At 38.6% G+C, this 17,744-nt stretch overlaps 1 protein-coding gene across 11 annotated transcripts in view; it reads right to left on the bottom strand.

Moving 5' to 3' along the window:
• TRAF3 (TNF receptor associated factor 3) overlaps positions 1–8,333 on the bottom strand; it is an 89,371-nt gene extending 81,038 nt beyond the window's left edge. The window contains exons 1-3 of one of the 11 annotated variants that reach the window (XM_058162763.1): positions 8,298–8,333; positions 6,569–6,623; positions 4,983–5,159 (exon numbers count right to left, since the gene is read on the bottom strand). The gene's annotated coding sequence lies outside the window, so the exon portion shown is untranslated. Of the gene's footprint in view, positions 1–4,982; positions 5,160–6,568; positions 6,624–7,048; positions 7,402–7,430; positions 7,708–7,743; positions 7,966–8,015; positions 8,232–8,297 lie in introns of those variants that run through there. The other 10 variants (XM_058162768.1, XM_058162757.1, XM_058162761.1 and 7 more) reach the window with 10 other exon arrangements.
• Positions 8,334–17,744: the final 9,411 nt, after the last annotated feature.

The following is a 17,744-nucleotide window of genomic DNA, read 5'->3' as shown; positions in this document are numbered from 1 at the left end:
GAATTAAAGATTCCTAAAAGCAAAGGAAAGGAATATAAAATTGGTTTATTTAAAGTTAAAATGTGTATGTTGTTATTTCTGGTTTCTTAATGGATTTTTGCTGATTGGGACTGAATGGTGAGATTTTTGTTTATAGATAAGAAATGAGATATGGGAAGTAGATATGATTTATAGTAGTTATCAGAGAAGGTGATGTTATTGAAGTAGTTTGTACTTTCTTAATGAAGAAACCATTTCTTTATATATCTTTTCTTTACTAATTTTTTTATATTTTTTCTCATTTTTTACTGTTTGTATTTTCTTAGTTTGTATTGGTTTTTATCTTTGTATCTGGTAACCTCATTAAAAATTCTTACATTAAAAATGTAAGCTGTACAACAGCTCATTTATGTTGTAATTCCCATTTACTGAGTGCGTTTACAGATTGCTCTTGTGTTCCAAACATAATGGAGCCTGCCCATCATGGTTGTAACTCATAAAATGGATTGGTCATATGATCTACTCGATTTATGACTTTATTGTGGCCATCCATAAGTGAATCACCACTGTCACTAAGTGAATGCCACATTCATTAAGCAAATCAATAGTTGGCTATGGGTTTAGTTTTGCCAAAATTCAGAAGTAAATGCCAATTTTTGGCAAAACTGTCATAAAACATGATCACGTGATTGCAGGACATTACAATCATGGGCCAGTTACCGAGTGCCCCAAGTACAATCACACATAATCATTGGGGTCCTGACTGTTGGAATTTCAAAGCTGGTCATAAGTAGATCCTCTGGAACATCAAATGGTTGCTAAGTGACCTGTCTTAAGTCTAGGACTATCTCTGTTAAGACTTCTAAAACAGATTTGCTTCTATTAATTCTAAACAATAATCTATGAAGAGCAATAGCCATCTTTGGGAGATATTCCTTTGAAAGCATGGATTCTGCAGATTTTCACCTTCTCCTTCCTTTGCGGTTTGAAATGTATGAAAAGGCACTGAATGAGTCAGAAATGCAAACAGAGGAAGAGTAGCATAACTATAAAATTATCAATAAAAGAAGAGTCTATTTAGTTGTGGTTCTGAGGTTCGTCCTTTTATAAGAAATAGTCATCTAGTTTAATTGCTTATGGATTTAGGAAACAACTTAAAATTTAATGTTTTACAAATACTTTTGGAAAAGTTATAGGTATGCGTAGATTTGCTTGGAAGGAAGATGTAAATATTGCTTACATAAATAAAAGAGCCACTGGTATGCATAAAGCACCCAAATGCATTTCCCATTCTGTTGCAGGGATGGCTCACCTTAGTCTATGCAACTCTTAAAAGGCTGATTATTATGTATTCTATGCGGCCTCTGTACATATTTCCTGTCAGATTCTCTGAGTAGGAGTACTACAGTGCACTTGGATACAGATTCCATTTTCACACTGAGGAATACCTAGTACATTTTTGAATCAGTTCTAGATTGAGAAGATGCTGCTTCATATTTAGCTTTTGTAAAAAAAGATCTATTTAGCAACATTGCTATTGCTCATATTGCAATTGCTCAACCCATACCAATTCTGCATTACTATCTCCACCTGTAGGTTGCAGGGTAGGATATTTGCACCAGCAACAATACATTTCATTTCATTATTTCAATTTATTGATTGATTGATTCAATTAGAAATTTATACGGCCAGCCAACTTACACAAAGATGACTCTGGGCAGATTATATTAAAAACCCACAATATAAAAATCCAACAACACCCCTCTCCCCCATGGCAGCAGCAACAGTTGATTGGCTCCATCTCCATTTTTGGCCCCCAGACCCACTGAGAAAATCCTGTTGTCAGGGCCTTTTGGAAAGGCAACAAGATAGGGGCCAATCATACTTCAAGAGAAATGTTCCAAAGAGGCAACCACTGAGAAGACCCTTTTTGTGGTCTCACCAGATTCCTTAATAGATGGTATCCACAATATACCCTGACTATTGGGCAAAAAGGATGAAACAGGGGAGCTTTAAAGGTGACAACTTTGCACCTTGAATTGTACCTGGAAACAAGACTGGCAGCCAGTAAAAGCTCCAGCAAAAGAGGTACACAAATCTAGGCTTGTACAAAATTGTTCAGGCTGCTGCATTTTGAAACAACTTAGGCTTCTGGATGTCTTCAAGGGCAACCCCATGTAGAACACATTACAGTAGTCCAGACGTATCTAGAATTGTGGAATGTTTCTCTATAAAGACCCTACAACATTTAAGTACCATAAAGCATTTTATTTGATCTGGTTTGGTAGCTAGAGGATAGGAAGATGAGGGAAAGGTAATTTAGTGTGATTATTTTTGCTTCATTAAATATTTACTAAGTTATTATAAATGTTGCTTCTTTATATCTCAATACAGTTTTTGGACCACAGATAATCAAATTTAGTTCAAATGATAAAATCCATCCAATTCATTCAAATGTGTTAACTGGATCTACAGTGATAAACATTTCTGCTGGTATGTAATATTACCCATTAAGAGAGATTAAGGGGTTATTACTTTTCTGATTGAACCGTGTGTGTGTGCGTGTGTGTATATTTTATATATATTATATTGTATTGTATTTATTGTATATTATATTGTGTGTGTGTGTGTGTGTGTGTGTGTATACACAAACATACATACATACACATATATATATATCAGGAAAAAATCCTTCACTTGTCAATTTTGTTATGCTGCAACCGATTCTACAGTTATTGAAATTCTTTTTTTTCTTATTAATCTACACTCAGTACCCCATAATGACAAAGTGAAAACAGAAGTTTAGAAATATATGTAAATTTATTAAAAAGAAAAAACTGAAATATCAACTAGGCATAAGTATTCATACCCTTCATTCACTACTTTGTTGAAGCACCTTTGGTAGCACTTACAGCCTTGAGTCTTTTTGGGTATGACTGGATTGGGAAATTTTCTGCCATTCTTCCTTGCAAATCCTCTCAGGTTGGATTTGAGGGTCAGGTTGGATGGCGACCATCGATAGACAGCCATTTTCAGATCCCTCCAGAGATGTTCAATGGGGTTCAAATCAGGGATCTGGCTGGGCCACTCTAGGACATTCACAGAGTTGTCCCTAAGTCACTCCTATGTTGTCTTGGTTTAGGATCGTTGTCATGTTGGAAAGTGAACCTTCGGTCCAGTCCGAGGTCCTGGGCACTGTAGAACAGGTTTTCATTAAGAATATCTCTGTACTTTACTCCATTCAGTTTCCCCTCAAGCCTGATCAATCTCCCAGTTCCTGCTGCTGAAAAACAACCCCACAGCATGATACTGCCACCATGCTTCACTGTTGGGATGATATTGGACAGATTGTGGTGTCTGGTTTCCTCCAGACATAACATTTAGAATTGAGGCCAAACAATTCAATCTTGGTTTTATCAGACCAGAGAATCTTGTTCCTCACAGTCTGAGAGTTCTTCAAGTGCTTTTGCGCAAACTACAAGTGGGCTTTTATGATTTTTACACTGAGGAGAGTTTTCCATCTAGCCATTCTGCCATAAAGCCCAGAACAATGGTGAACTGCTGTAATGGTTGTCCTTCTGGAATTCTGTCCCATCTACACAAGATCTCTGGAGCTCAGTCAGAGCGACCATTGGGTTTTTGGTCACCTCTCTTACTAAGGCCCTTCTCCCCCAATTGCTCAGTTTGACTGGGCAACCAGTTCTTGGAAGAGTCCTGGTTATGCCAAACTTCTTCCATTTGAGAATTATGGAGGCCACTGTGCTCTTAGGAAACTTCAGTGCAGCAGAAATTTTATTATACCCTTCCCCAGATCTGTGCCTTGTAATAATCCTGTCTTTGAGTTCTTCAGGCAGTTCCTTCAACCTCATGGCTTTTGCTCTGCTACAGTGTGCATTATCAGGTGTGAGACCTTCTATAGAGAGGTATGGGCCTTTCCAAATCATGTCCCATCAATTTAATTTACCAAATGTAGACTCCAGTCAAGGTATAGAAACATGTCAGCAATGATCAAGAGAAATGGGAGGCATCAAGTGTTGTTACAAAGGGTCTGAATACTTATTATGTTAATGTGATATTTCAGAGGTCTTTTTTTCCCTTTTTAAATTTACAGATATTTGTAAACTTGTTTTTCACTTTGTCATTATGGAGTACAGAGTGTAGTTTAATGAGAAAAAAATCTCATTAATCTAAAATGGGGGGTTCAGTCATATTTTTGTGTCCACTAAATATTGGCAATGTGATGTTTTATGAAATTCCTCATGACTGCACAAAACAGAACTGCATGCATTGTTCTTTATCCACGGCTATGCAAACAGTGTACCCAGATCTCAATGGCCACTGAAGAACAAGCATCATCTTGCTTCTATCCTATTTATATCTTTCTGATCAATTCATTTGAAATGAATATTTAGAATATAAACTAATTTTTCATTTTCTGAAAAACTGAGCAAATTTGTCAAGAGTAGTAGATGGCTATCCTGCTATATTGTCCCAGAGTCATTTTAAGAAAAGACTGTATCAAAAGTTTCAGAAGAGAGTTATAAAATGAACTGGTTATTTCTTATGTAGACTTCCATTGAGTTTATAGATGGAATCCAAGTTCAGAATAAAATAGGAAGAACAAAAAGCAACCGTACAGCACATTACGCTAACCAGTATCATATACATACTTCAATTATTTCATTTCATCATCTCCAATTTATATGTAGTTTATTTCCAACTTGAAATATACTTGTGTAAATGTTATTTAAAAGCAGAGATCTTTGTACAGAATGGATATGAAACCAAGAATTAAGAATTCTTATCAGCATGGAAACCTCATTCTCTGAACCCTCTGAAACATTGGAAATTCACTGAAGCTATTGCTTATTAATGACCATAGGCAGAACATAGGCATCAATGGGCAGCAATTGTGATAACTACGTATTATCTCTAATATGAAAAGCAGCATGAACCTGAATACCAGTTGCTGGAGAGCAGCAATATCGGGTTATGATTCTTACATCCTACTTGCAGGCTTCACAGGGACAGCTGCTTGGCTACTACAGGAAACAGGATGCCACATTAGGGAGGACTTTGGTCTGATCCAGCAGGTCAGTCATGTTCTTAAGTATACACTTTACATTTCGAGAAATGTCATAATTCCTGATTTTAGCTTCATGGTATGCTGCATATGTTCACTGCAGACAAAAATAATGTACATATGCAATAAGTTAGTCTAATGTTTTCTTTAGAATGTCAAAATTGTCTGCTCCTCATCTCTATATCTAAGTGACAAACTGTCATAAATGTTCTTTCTTACTTAAAGATTCTAGAAAAAGCATGGTTTTCAATTTTCTTAACACCTTCATTGACTTGGGATTAGATCCTTGTAATTGTACATAAGGAATATATCTAACAGCACAACTTACTTTTAAGGACACATGCAAATATTATTTCATTTGTTTAACCTGACACTCTTTCCATTCCTCACTGTTTCCCAAAATGACCCTACAATCTCACTACCATATAATAAAAACAATTCTTTCGTACATGGAACATCTTTGCTATAAACACTAAAATCCAGCTTTTGCTTCCCAAATATTTTAAACCCAACTATGGTTTCATAAATCTATCTTCTATTATTTTAGATAGCCAAATACATGCAGTTTCAAAACCAACCATTAGCCTTCAGCAAATTAGAATGGAAAGATTAAAAAAGAAAAACAAGATAGTATATGGACTAAAAATGTCAGAATGTCATAATTTATTTACTACATGCAGCCCGTAACAATTGTAATAATGCATTTTTCTAAATAGCCTTTATAGAAATCAATTAAAAAGTCAAAGTCATTCACATTATAGCATTCAATTGCATAGGCTAGAGCAGACTGCTTCTCTCTACAGACATGCCTGAAGCATACAGTACTACTGGTGCAGTCCTGATCTCAGAGACATGTTTAGTCATCGAGTTCAATAACTGGGAGAATTGAGCTCTAAAAAAATTACATTTATCCATAACATCTGTAACATGCATCCTTTTTTACACTATTTGATCAAAATGCAGAACATTCATCCTTACTAGCTTGAGGGTTACTCCTCCCATTATCAGCACATATAAAAACCCACAAGGTCCTACAATCCATATCTGTTTAATTTTCTAGCATAACATAATATAAAGAACAAAGCTTTCCAGAATAACGTTTAGATGACTGAAAGGACAGAAACACATGCTACTGACAATAACATCTGAATATTTCAACAACATCTATGTAGACATGACTAGACTGACAAATGCAACTATGATTTTCTTAAATTAAACCCTATCTTTTTATAATATACATTTTATAAACTGATCTGTTGCCAGCTTCCCTTCCCCATTTAAAACAGACAAACCAATAAAAAGCATTACAATCAGCTTTAAGAATCAGTAAGATTTATCTGCAGAGGCATGACTCAGTATAAACTTTTAAGCAAATTCTTCAGGGCACTATAAAATGACGTAATCGTGTATAATTCAAGCTTTTCTACTTCTTAAAATAGAGGCACGTTTAAAGTACTACTGTGGTGACAACAGCAAAACAATTTGTAACCCAACGCCCCGTAATACCTTCATGTTGTCTCCTTTCACTGCTCCTTCTTCTGCACTTGCTATAAAGCTATCCCTATAAAACAAAAACAAAAAAAAGCACACAATAAAGAAATCTCCACTGCATTTCATTCATCCCACATCTTTTACAAGTGTCCTCCCTCCTCTTCAGTTGCACCTGCAACAGTCCTTAATCCCGCATGACTGCTACTACCAATACAAATTCAAAATGCAGCTGCCTGAGCATCCTTCAGTGACTGACTGCAAAGTGATCAAGCAAAACAAGTGTTCGGGGAAGATACAAAGTTGGTATGTACAACGAGAGTTTGCCACAAGTGAATTAAAAGCAGCATTCCCCCCACCCACCCCGTTTTTTACCAAGGCAGACGCTTTCCCCTTTGAAAAACCCTTCGGCCCGCCCACATCGACTGCATATGGAGGGAGCCAGGAATTAAGAGAGCGTTCTGCATTCACACACATCAAATGCATGCAGGCAGACACCTTTATAGTGCAGCAGCAGCAGCAGCGGCCGAAGGAAAAAAAACCGGCATGCTTTTCTTCCCCGCCGGCAGCTATCAGACCCCGCGTCCTGCTGATCCGATCCTGAAACGCTACAAGAGGTTTCGGCCTCGCAACAAGCTTCAAGAAAGAAAGAAAAAAGGGGGGGAAGGCACACCGCGTCTCTTAAAGCAGCCAGACACACCACCTCTCTCTTATTCCAAAACGAAATAGTGGGAGGAGGAGGAGCAGGAGGGAGGAGGAGGAGGGAGAGGAGCAACAATAGCAGCAACAGCTTGAAGGGTGATGAACGTGCGAGCAAAGCAGCCAGTAGTGATTCTTGGCGGCGGTGGCAGCAGCAGCAAGAGCAGCAGAACGAATCTACCTCGCAGAGGCAGTTTTGAGGCGCATGGAGGCTGAATCTGAATGCCTCCGGGCAGCAGCAGCAGCAGCAGCAGCAGCACCAACAGACTCCCCGCATAGTCCCCAAGCAGCAGCCTTCTTTCCGGGCGGCTGCCTTAATTGGGAAAAAAAAAAGAAGAGGCAAGAGAGAGAGAAGCAACAGCTCGGGGGAGCGGGAAGATGCAGCCCCCCCCCTACCCAATTCTAGGCGAGCTCCCACCACTCAAGACACGCACTTAATTGAGCAGCGGCGGACCCCTCCCGCCTCTCCCTCCGACTAGCCGCGGCGCCAGCACCTTTCCCGCAGCAGGTCCACGGTTTCCCCCCTTGGGCTCTTCCAAAGGGGGGATCTCCGGCCGTTGCGTCCTCCCCTTCCCCTTCACGGCACACGACGGCTTTCCTTTCCAGCCAGCTACACCGCCCCTGACTTAGCAAAGCAGCAGGAACGGGGGAAACCGACCCGTTCTGCCTCGGCTCCCTCCTCCTCCCCACCAGCTCCGGATTCCGCCTCTGCCTGGAGGCGAGCAACGGCCGGCCAACCTTCTCCGGTTCTTCCCCTACTACTTACTCTGCGCCTGAGGAAAGGAAGGAAGAGGGGGGCAAAAGAACCGCGGCCGCCAGCACTACCGACCCGCTGCTGTTCTTTGCAGCAGTTTAGCCAAACGTAGCCTTTGCCTTGCCCCGGCTGGAAAGTCCCTGGTGCGCTGCCCCGGCTGGTTCTTTTTTTTTTTTTTCTTCCCCGCCCGCCCGGCACTTCCTCTCCCGCCCTCGAGCCCAGTCTGGAAATCCCCGCCGCGTTCCTTTCTTCGCTCGCGCTCGCTCCCTCGCGCGCTGCCGGCCTCTTTCTTACAACCACCACCACCAAGCGCGCCTCCAGACTGGCTTCTCGGCTCTGGCGAGGCGGGTTGAACGAGGGACGGGCCTCCACGGAGCTCAGTCCCCGCCCCGCTCATTCGCCAGCCGCAGGCTGGTTGGCTCTCCTGCCTGGCCGAACGGAAAAGAGGAAAAAGCGGCGGGGGCGAGCGCTATTTCCGCACACATTTCATTCAGGAGGAAAAAAAAGGAACGGTCGACCCCTAGCCGTAGTCCCGAGGAAGAAGTGATAGAGATGGCGCTCTTTCATTCGGGCGTAATTGGAGTTGTTGCACTTATATCGGGAGTCCCGCTGGAATTCTAGCACTTGTTTGTGTGGTGAAATGATTAAATGAAGTGGCTTTCTGAGCATGGGCTGAGCGCTGTCCTATCCTTGCACTTCTGTCTGTGCGAGCTGTATCTGTGGGAGCGCTGACTTCCCTCATAAAAGTTCATAGGAGATTAAAACTTGGATTTTCCACAGTTGGTGTGGAGGGAAAGAGCATTTTGCTTAAATCGTTTTTTCATACGTCGCCCTTTTCCTTTGCATAAGGAGTCCTTTATGATTTTCACAGTAGTAATTATGAGTAGCATTCATAATTTCGTAGGTTTTAAAACATTTATGGAGAAGATCAGTAACCCCCTCCATTTCACTGGTGCTGAAATGTATCTGACACGGTTTTAAAACAGAATAATTCATTAAAAGCATTTTAATGCAAGTTACAAATTAAGAGTTTCCACAAATATTTAATGTTTTTTTTAAAAAAGTCATTAAGACGTTCTCCAACACCAAAGTTCAAAAGCATCAATACTCTTCCTATTCTGCTTCTTCAAAGTCCAACTTTAAGTTCCATGTCACAGGGAACATCATGGCTTGCACAACTCAGATCTTTTTATGTATAGGACAGTTCACAATATTTTAAAATAACATACACCATTGGAATAAAAGCGTGAAACAAGATGGTCACCTCACCCCATTCGGTGTTTGTAATTATGAGGTACAGTATTTCTAAAGCAAAATACACAGGGAAACAGGTAAAAAAATTAAAAGCCTGGCTCATTATAAATCTTCTTCACATGGTGCCTTCCAGATCCATTGGGATGGCACTGGTGTGGGCATCAAATTGGGGAAGGCTGCTTTGGGCACAGCCAAGCAAGTATCTCTGCTACCAAAAAACACACTTTTTTTGTAAAGAGGTTTTCAGTCAGCCTTGTGTGAAATCACTAGAGAAGCAGAGAATGAAGAAGGAAAAGAATCGACAAGTGAAAATGAAGGGAAATCAAGAGTCATCACAAGGCCAAATAACCAATTCAAGAAAGTAAGCTCATTTCACTCCAAAGTCAAGGGTCAAAACAATGTGAAGAATAAGAATAAACAACATGTAAAACACAACTTCAGGTGGCAAGAAAACGTTCAGAGCCCAAGATTTATGGGAGCTATCAAAACCCAGCCAATAGAGGCAACATACATGTATTCTTATTTACTTTTAGCAAATATTAAATATTTGCCATCATAACCTAATTCATAGAAAAAACTATTTTTACCTTAAGGTTATTCTAGGAGTGCATATTTAGAAAATGTTTGCATGTTTTGGGTGATGTTAGAGATCAGAGAAATAGCATTAAACTGGTAAGTTTGAAAGTTATTAGACCCACATTAAAGCTGCTTTATGGTTGTAGCTCTTTATTCTGAAATGTCTATAAAGAAAGAATAAACACTTAAATCCTTTTGAAGAAATGCTCATATTTAGGCTATGACAAACCTCTTCAGCTGAAAAAGCAAGCAAATAACTGGATCCTAGTTTATCCCTTTGAGAAGTTGTCTCTTCTTATCAGATCTTTGCCACATCTGGATAATCTGGTGCAACTGAGATGCTTATCCAACACAATCCATGTTGATCATACAATTGAGCATGTTGTTAGAGACTGGCAGCCATGGCAAAGCCTGTCAGGAAGAAGGAATCCTCATGCAAATTAGACCCACTTCCACAGCATCACTGTTTCCACCCCTTTAATCCCTCATAAAGCAGTGTGATTCCAAGTCCAACCAATAAATGTTATTACTTCTACCAGCCTCAGAGCCCTGAAAAACCTCACTGTCTTGGCAATTGTTCAAGTGGATACTTTTCCTTACACCTGTGACCATGGTTACCTTTGCTGGACTGGGGAAAAGCAGAAATTTTAAAAGATACATACAGGAAAAGTCAAGCTCAAGAGAACAGGATGCTGAACTTAAAAGTGTTTATGTGTGTTTGGCGGGGGATCATAGAATCATAGGGCTAGAAGAGAACTTGGAGGTCTAGTTTAACATAACTCAGTTTAACTTAAGTTCTAGGAAGCAGGGTGAGATAAGGATTCCAGCCAATGAGAAAATTAACCACTCACGAGATTTACAGTGTTAAGCAATTCTAAGTAAATATTAGTTTTGTAATGATTCCAAAAAATTTGGATTAGACTCAGAACAGAACAATTTTGCATCTGAAAATAAATGATAGCATGAAATCAATCTGGTTTGGAGATAATCCCAAAATGATTGCAAACTCTTATTTGAAAATGCTTTAGGATTCAAACGTGGAATGAGTGTGGAGAGGTTTGCTTTGGAGTATGTATGATAGTTAAGTTATTTATTTATGGTGCCTTCTGGTCAATCTTAAATCCTAGTCACTGCCTGTACAACACCCAGGAGTTTTCTGGCAACATTTTAGGAAGTGACTGGTCCAAATTCAGCCAGCTGATTTCATGTCTAAGGCAGTACTAGAACTCACAGTCTCCCAATTTTTAGCCTGGCAACTTTAACAAGTACACCAAATTGGTTGTCAGTATTCCAGATTATGAATTCCCATTACTTGAAGAGCTGCCAAAGCCTACATTTTATTTTAAATGCCCAAATTCTGCTTCTTGCAGTTTGCTTAGCGTGACAAGCTATCTGTATGAAGCAGCTTTAATATGGTTTAAGTGATGCTACTGGGTGCTGCTTTTCTGATATGTGAAGTCCAGTCAGTCAGGACTTGCGTCTCTCCAGTTGTTTCCTACAGTGAGTGAAAATTAAGCTTGGTACTTTTGTGCCATTTACATCTTCTTATCTCTTATTGTCAGTGGCATTTAATGGCCAAGAAACAATCTGATTCTATTCCTTGTCCTTCTCATTACTAAAAAAGAACCAGTAACAACTATTTTCCCTAAAGTTGCTATTGTCATTGTAAATTTCACAATTCACAAAAGTTTCTAGAACCTTTATATAGCAATAGCCAAGACTAAAGAATTCACCAGGAAAAGGATAGTAAGTAATATGCATATTATACATTATTATAAATTTGATTCTGTAAATTATTAATTTATCATTTAATATACAATATGGATCATGCTGAAGACCATATTTGTTCAAGTAGTATAAAACACACAGTTATGGCAAGATTACAAAATATAGAAGTAGTTCATCCCTTTAATGAAAATTGAAGGAAAGAAGTGGTGTGGAGATGGGAAGGGCAAAGATACATTACAAGTTTTTATCGGGCCAAAATAATTTTCGTAGAGGAAAAAATGGACTGCTGGGTTATTTTAAAATTATTTGTGAGAAATATAACAGAGCTGAGCATAAATCCAAACTTGGCTCAGCTAAAGGGCAGAATAGGTCAGCAAGAAGCTAGAAAATACAATACTAGTCTAATTTAGCCAAGTGAAATGCTAATACTAATAATACTGTAATACTAAATTATATTAATGATATTATAATTACTGTACTATGCTAATATTTATTGTAAAAATGCTACTCCAAACCTTGTTTACTATATCTATTGATTTTCCCAATGGAAAATGCCATTAAATATAAACAAGTTCTAGATAAGTAAACCATGGATATTGACATGGATATTGTCAATTGAAATTGATAAACTATGGAAGAGAAAAACCATATAGTGTTGTGCTCATGGCTTATGAGTCAATGAGTCAACTCCATTCAGTCACTGTTTTGCAATTTAGCCTTTATTGGTGGTGGGAGGACAATTGAAGAACTGGAAGTCATACTAGTTAGAAATTAGGAAAAATATGATCCTACAACTAGGACTCTATCATTCAAGGACTTGAGGCAAGAAAAAGATAACAGCATGATCAGAATGGGACTTCCTTATTCATGGGATTAAGAAAGAAGTATGAATTGAATGCAGGGAGGTTTATGAAATGAATAATAGCTAATAGAAGAGACTGTTGAGTTTATAGTTAGATCACTTTTTCCTACAATGTTCCTAAGGTGTAAGCTTTCTATAATCAAGAAAATGAGCAATGTGGCACATTTAGCTGGCATAAAGTTAATAAAACTCTCAGATTAAACAAGTTATTAAACAAAATATCTCCAAAATTCTAATTCCCATAATTTAAATTTACAATGGGAATCCTGAAGTCTTATGTGGCTTTATTGCAATACCTTGCAGGATTGTAAATAATTTTACATTCTTCTTTGTATTATTTTTTGTGTGCAATGTCACGCAATACTGTCCACTAATTAGAAAAAAATACTGCAATAATCCCAATCAAATTATCATAATCTGCCCTGATAGTGTATGATATAAACTAAAAGTATGCATATCTCAAAGTTGCTTTTTCAAGAGGTAACTGGACTTTCAGAGTTGAAGATGCTTCTTGGATGAGAAGCAAAACAACTTAAAAAAAAAAACACCCCAGAAAGTCCAGTTGCCTCTTGAAAAAGCCCCTTTGGGACAACCGTGACCTGGATGACTGAGAATCTCCAAAGACATTTAGCTAAAAGTATGCATGTTTGAAAGACATCGGATCATGGAGGCTAGTTCAGAATTTTGAAAATTGTAATTATTCTGGGAATTTAATCTCCACTTTATGTTCTAGAAATATTAAAGACTGGCCTGAAATACCACTATGTGCGAATTGTTTTAAATTGGCTTAGATTAGAATAATCAAAGATATTATCTAAATGAAAGCTTCATTCCATCTGAGATAATCTGATTTCAGCCCAAAATAACTTGTATATCAAAAAATTATATGTACCGTCTATATCAAAATTCTTCCTTCTTCAATTTCAGGTGGTGGTGCACAATGGGTTCAAAGCTAAACTCATATCCAAACCTACATTGTATTCTGCTACCCAGAATAATAAAATATTATATTGATGATCCCAGTTGTTAAACTGATTTTAAATAAAAAGAAAAGAAAAATTCAGAGAATGCCCAGTGAAATATAAATTAGTGTGTTGGTTAAATAATTTTTCTAGCTAAGAGGAAAAACAAGAAACTATTCAGTGTAAACTTGTCTCAAATCACACACTGAAGCAGAGAAAAGTCAAAGAACAAAGAAAGCAACAATTAAATACACAATGTAATCAGTAAAGTAAATCCTGGCTCTCCTTGACCTCTCAGTGACTTTCACAGCCATCAATCATGGTATTCTTCTGAATTGACTCCAGGAATTGGAGGGGATAACACAGTATGCTTCCTTCCTAAGAGATCAAAACTTATCAGTGTTGATCAGGAATGAGAATCTACCCTCAGATGCTTTAGGGAGGGTTGCTGCAAGCTTCAGTGCTCTCTGTACTCCTGTTTAACCTCTACATGAAACTGCTTGGGGAGATCATCTGTTGCTATGGAGTGAGGTATTACCAGAATAGTAATGATACTCAATTATATAATCTTTGACCCTGGCAAATTAAGTGGTGCTGTGGAGGTCATGTCATGATGCCTGGAAGCTGTAGGGATCCTGATCAGGGGTGAGTTCTACTTACCTTTACTACCGGTTCGCATCGTGCCCACGTGCTCGCTCAGCTCACATGCATGTGCTCTTCTGCACATGCACAGAAGCGTGTGCAGTGTTCCCCACTGGTCCTGATGGGGAACAATAGGCTTCAACTGTACCTTAGCAAGATTCAGCAGCTTTGAATTTTAGGGTCTTCCAGATATAGGATTTTACTTTCTTTGGTACTAGATGAAATGGCACTGTCCCAAATAGACCTGATCCATAATCTGGGCGTTCTTCTGGACTCACAACTTCTGTTTGAAAAGCAGGTGGAAATTGTGGCCAGTAGAGTCTTTGTACAACATGTTGTGCACCGGTTACCCCTGTTCCTGAATTGTGAACTCTGCTCAGTTATTCATGCTCTGGTCACTTAATGTGTGTCCCTAGAAGGACACAAATTACAGCCCTGCTCCATAAGTTGTTGACTTCTGAGTGCAAGTCAAGGTGCTGGTTTTGACTTTTATAGCATTAGAGTGGCATGTGGCCAGATTATCTAAGGAGCTGTCACTTTCTGATTAATAAATCCATCCCATCAGGTCCAGAGGTATGTTGTGGGTCCTGTCTGTTAAGGAGTTCCATCTGATAGGACTTGGGGTGTAACATTTTCTGTTGTGACATCCACACTGGAACATCATCCCTCCTGAGGTGAGGCTAGCCCCAATTCTTCTAACTTTTTGGAAGGCCCACAAAAAGTGAGTTTGGTTTTTTTTAACAAGCCTAGAGATCCCCTTGGAATAGAGAGCCTGCACATAGGCTGCATTACAAATAATACTTTCCTTCTCATGGTCTTGTTGTATCCATGTTTATCGTTTTTAATTGGTTTTGGAAAATGCTTTAATTGTTGGATTTATTGTACACCACCCAGAGTCACTTCATGTGAAATGGATGACTAAATACATTTGACAAATAAAAGCATAAACAAATAGAATGTAACCCTTGTAATAAAGGACCGAAAGAAGGGATGGACGGGGCAGTTCAGGCTATCCAGAAATAAAGAGATCTAACAGTAATCTTGGGCAACTATCTTGGACAATGTCCTTAATACAAGGGAATGTGCAGACCAAGGGAAGAAAGCGGAAGTCTTTTGGAAGATAAGTTCTGTTTAAATGGGCCCAGTGCACAGTTTATCTAAAAATTACAGGATTTTATTATGCAACACACAAAAGAGTCATTAATTCTATTATTCTGTTAAGAGGCATTCCCTTCAGGAAATTTTGCCTGGTTATTTTTTTATTTTTATTTTTAGATTGCCAAATAAGCAAGCGTGGGTTATTTAGAAATTCTGCCTGATCACTTAATTTATGGCCAAGAAGAAATGTATCCCACAAGTGAAATTGCGGGGAGGTGACTTTCAGCAACCCAGAAATTGGCTTTTGTTCTTGATTCACCTGAAACTAATTATTCAGTGAAATGTGTCTTCCTGTTTGCTTGCACTATAGCACTAATCAATGAAATTTGCACAGAAGAAAAACTTTGTTGTTGTAGAAATTAAAGATGTACAATGGTAAAGGGAAAGAAAGGAAAAGCGGCAACTGTTTAGAATAGTGTGCTATCCCATTCATACACACATGTAATGATGGTTTAGTGAGTTTATTAATATTCTCTAGCAATTCCCTTAGTTTAACTGACAGGTATGCATAGCGCGCGTGCACACACACACACACGCACACACACAAATAATAAATTGTCTTGTCTGGAATAGGCCATTCAGAAAATAATCCATTTAATTGTTTACTTTAATATATTTCCAAATCACTTATCATTAGAATAATCCCTAAGAACAAAATAAAAGAATAAAATGTAAACAGAAAGCAATTTAGATAAATCCACAACTCACACCCCGAACACATGTATTTATATACTGTATGTATATGTACATATACTATTAAAAACAGTTATATATTTCAAATCAGCACAAAGTAAAGTTACATTCATCAGTCATAAAAAGTTGTTCAGATTTCCCCCCTTTTCCTGCACAGATACCGTTTTAACTCAACTCAATGGCTGATTGAAGCAATTATTGTAACACATATTTGCAAATCTGTGACATCATCAGGCATTAACAAATTATATCAAATAATATTAATATGAGAAGCCAGAGTATTAATACTATTTCATGATCCGTGGTGGTGCAATGGTTAGAATGCAGTACTGCAGGCTACTTCTTCTAACTGCTGGCTGCCAGCGATTTGGCAGTTCGATTCAGCTCAATGTTGACTCAGCCTTCCACCTTCTGAGGTCAGTAAAATGAGGACCCAGATTGTTGGAGGCAATATGCTCACTCTGTAAACCGCTTACAGAGGGCTGTAAAGCACTGTGAAGCAGTATATAAGTCTAAGTGTTATTGCTATTTCTCTCTAGTGTTCACTACTAAAAAAACCTCAGTTGTCATTTCCCTATACTTCATCCCTGCTTTTCTCTGCGTTACTTTCTAACGGAAGTCAATGTCAATCATTTGCAGCAGCCTAATTTTAAGGACCCTGCTGGGTTCTGGAGCCCACTTATCTGCTCTCCTATGGGTAGTTGCTTAGGTTCTGTCTGCCAAATACCTGCAGATATTTGGGAGAATTACTTTCAAAAGATTTTCAACACAGAATGATCAAATAATCAAGTGGTCATCTACTCAGTGATGACTCGTCCTACATGCCCTCTTTTATTTTATCTTTAAAAAAATAAAAATCTGGTGGGCCTCAGTGCTGGCTGCTCCCTTTACCTATATTAACAGCACAACATATTTTTCATTTGAGGGAAGGAGGCCTTCGTTATCCCTCTCTGTAAGAATCCAAGAAACAGACTTCACCTTGCTAATTATAGACCTATTAGCTTGCTTAGTACAATAAGCTATAAGTAAAATATCTTTACTTAAAACTATAGAATTGAGTCCAAAATGAAAATAGTCTTGTTTAAAAATAATCAGGATTTAAAGGGGACAGTTCAACTCTAGACCATTGTCCTATCCTGTACCATTTAGCTGAAAAATATAACTTACTGTCTAAAGGCACATTTTTGCAACATTTATGGATTTCAAATCATCTTTTGGTCTGATTCCAAGAAAGAACTATGGGAGAAACTGCAGGAATCCTCAATAGACAAAATTGCTCCTTTGTACATATCCAGATTGTTTATTCTAACACAAAGAGCCGTGATGGTGCAATGGTTAGAGTGCAGTACTGCAGGCTACTTCTGCTGATCACTGGCTGCCAGCAGTTTGGCAGTTCAAATCTCACCAGGCTCAAGGTTGACTCAGCCTTCCAGCCTTCTGAAGTGGGTAAAATGAGGACCCAGATTGTTGGGGGCAATAGGCTGACTCTGTAAACCACTTAGGGAGGGCTGTAAAGCACTGTGAAGCAGTATATAAGTCTAAGTGCTATTGCTATTCATTGAGAGTCAGGTGCTTCTTGGGGGCATCTTCTTTGAGTAGGGTGAGGCAAGGGTGGATTCTAGCCCCTTTTCATACGTCCATTAATTCAATAATTCAGTCTCATTCATCTTCTAATTACACTCTCCAATGTTACAGCATTATGCAATCCCAGCTTTGCTGTATGTGGTTGATGTAATACATTTTGTCAGAGAAGGGAATTGAGGGCATTGGCTTCCTATTGCCTAAAATAACAACAATTAGAAAAAACCAAAGTGCTGGTCTTTGCATAACATAATAGCATAATGCATAAATGACAAATTAATGGGA

This window comes from Ahaetulla prasina, chromosome 1 (assembly GCF_028640845.1).
Source record: "Ahaetulla prasina isolate Xishuangbanna chromosome 1, ASM2864084v1, whole genome shotgun sequence".
In the NCBI taxonomy this organism is placed as follows: Eukaryota; Metazoa; Chordata; class Lepidosauria; order Squamata; family Colubridae; genus Ahaetulla; species Ahaetulla prasina.
Note: the sequence above shows the minus strand (reverse complement) of the source record. Positions and strands in the feature narration are given on the sequence as shown.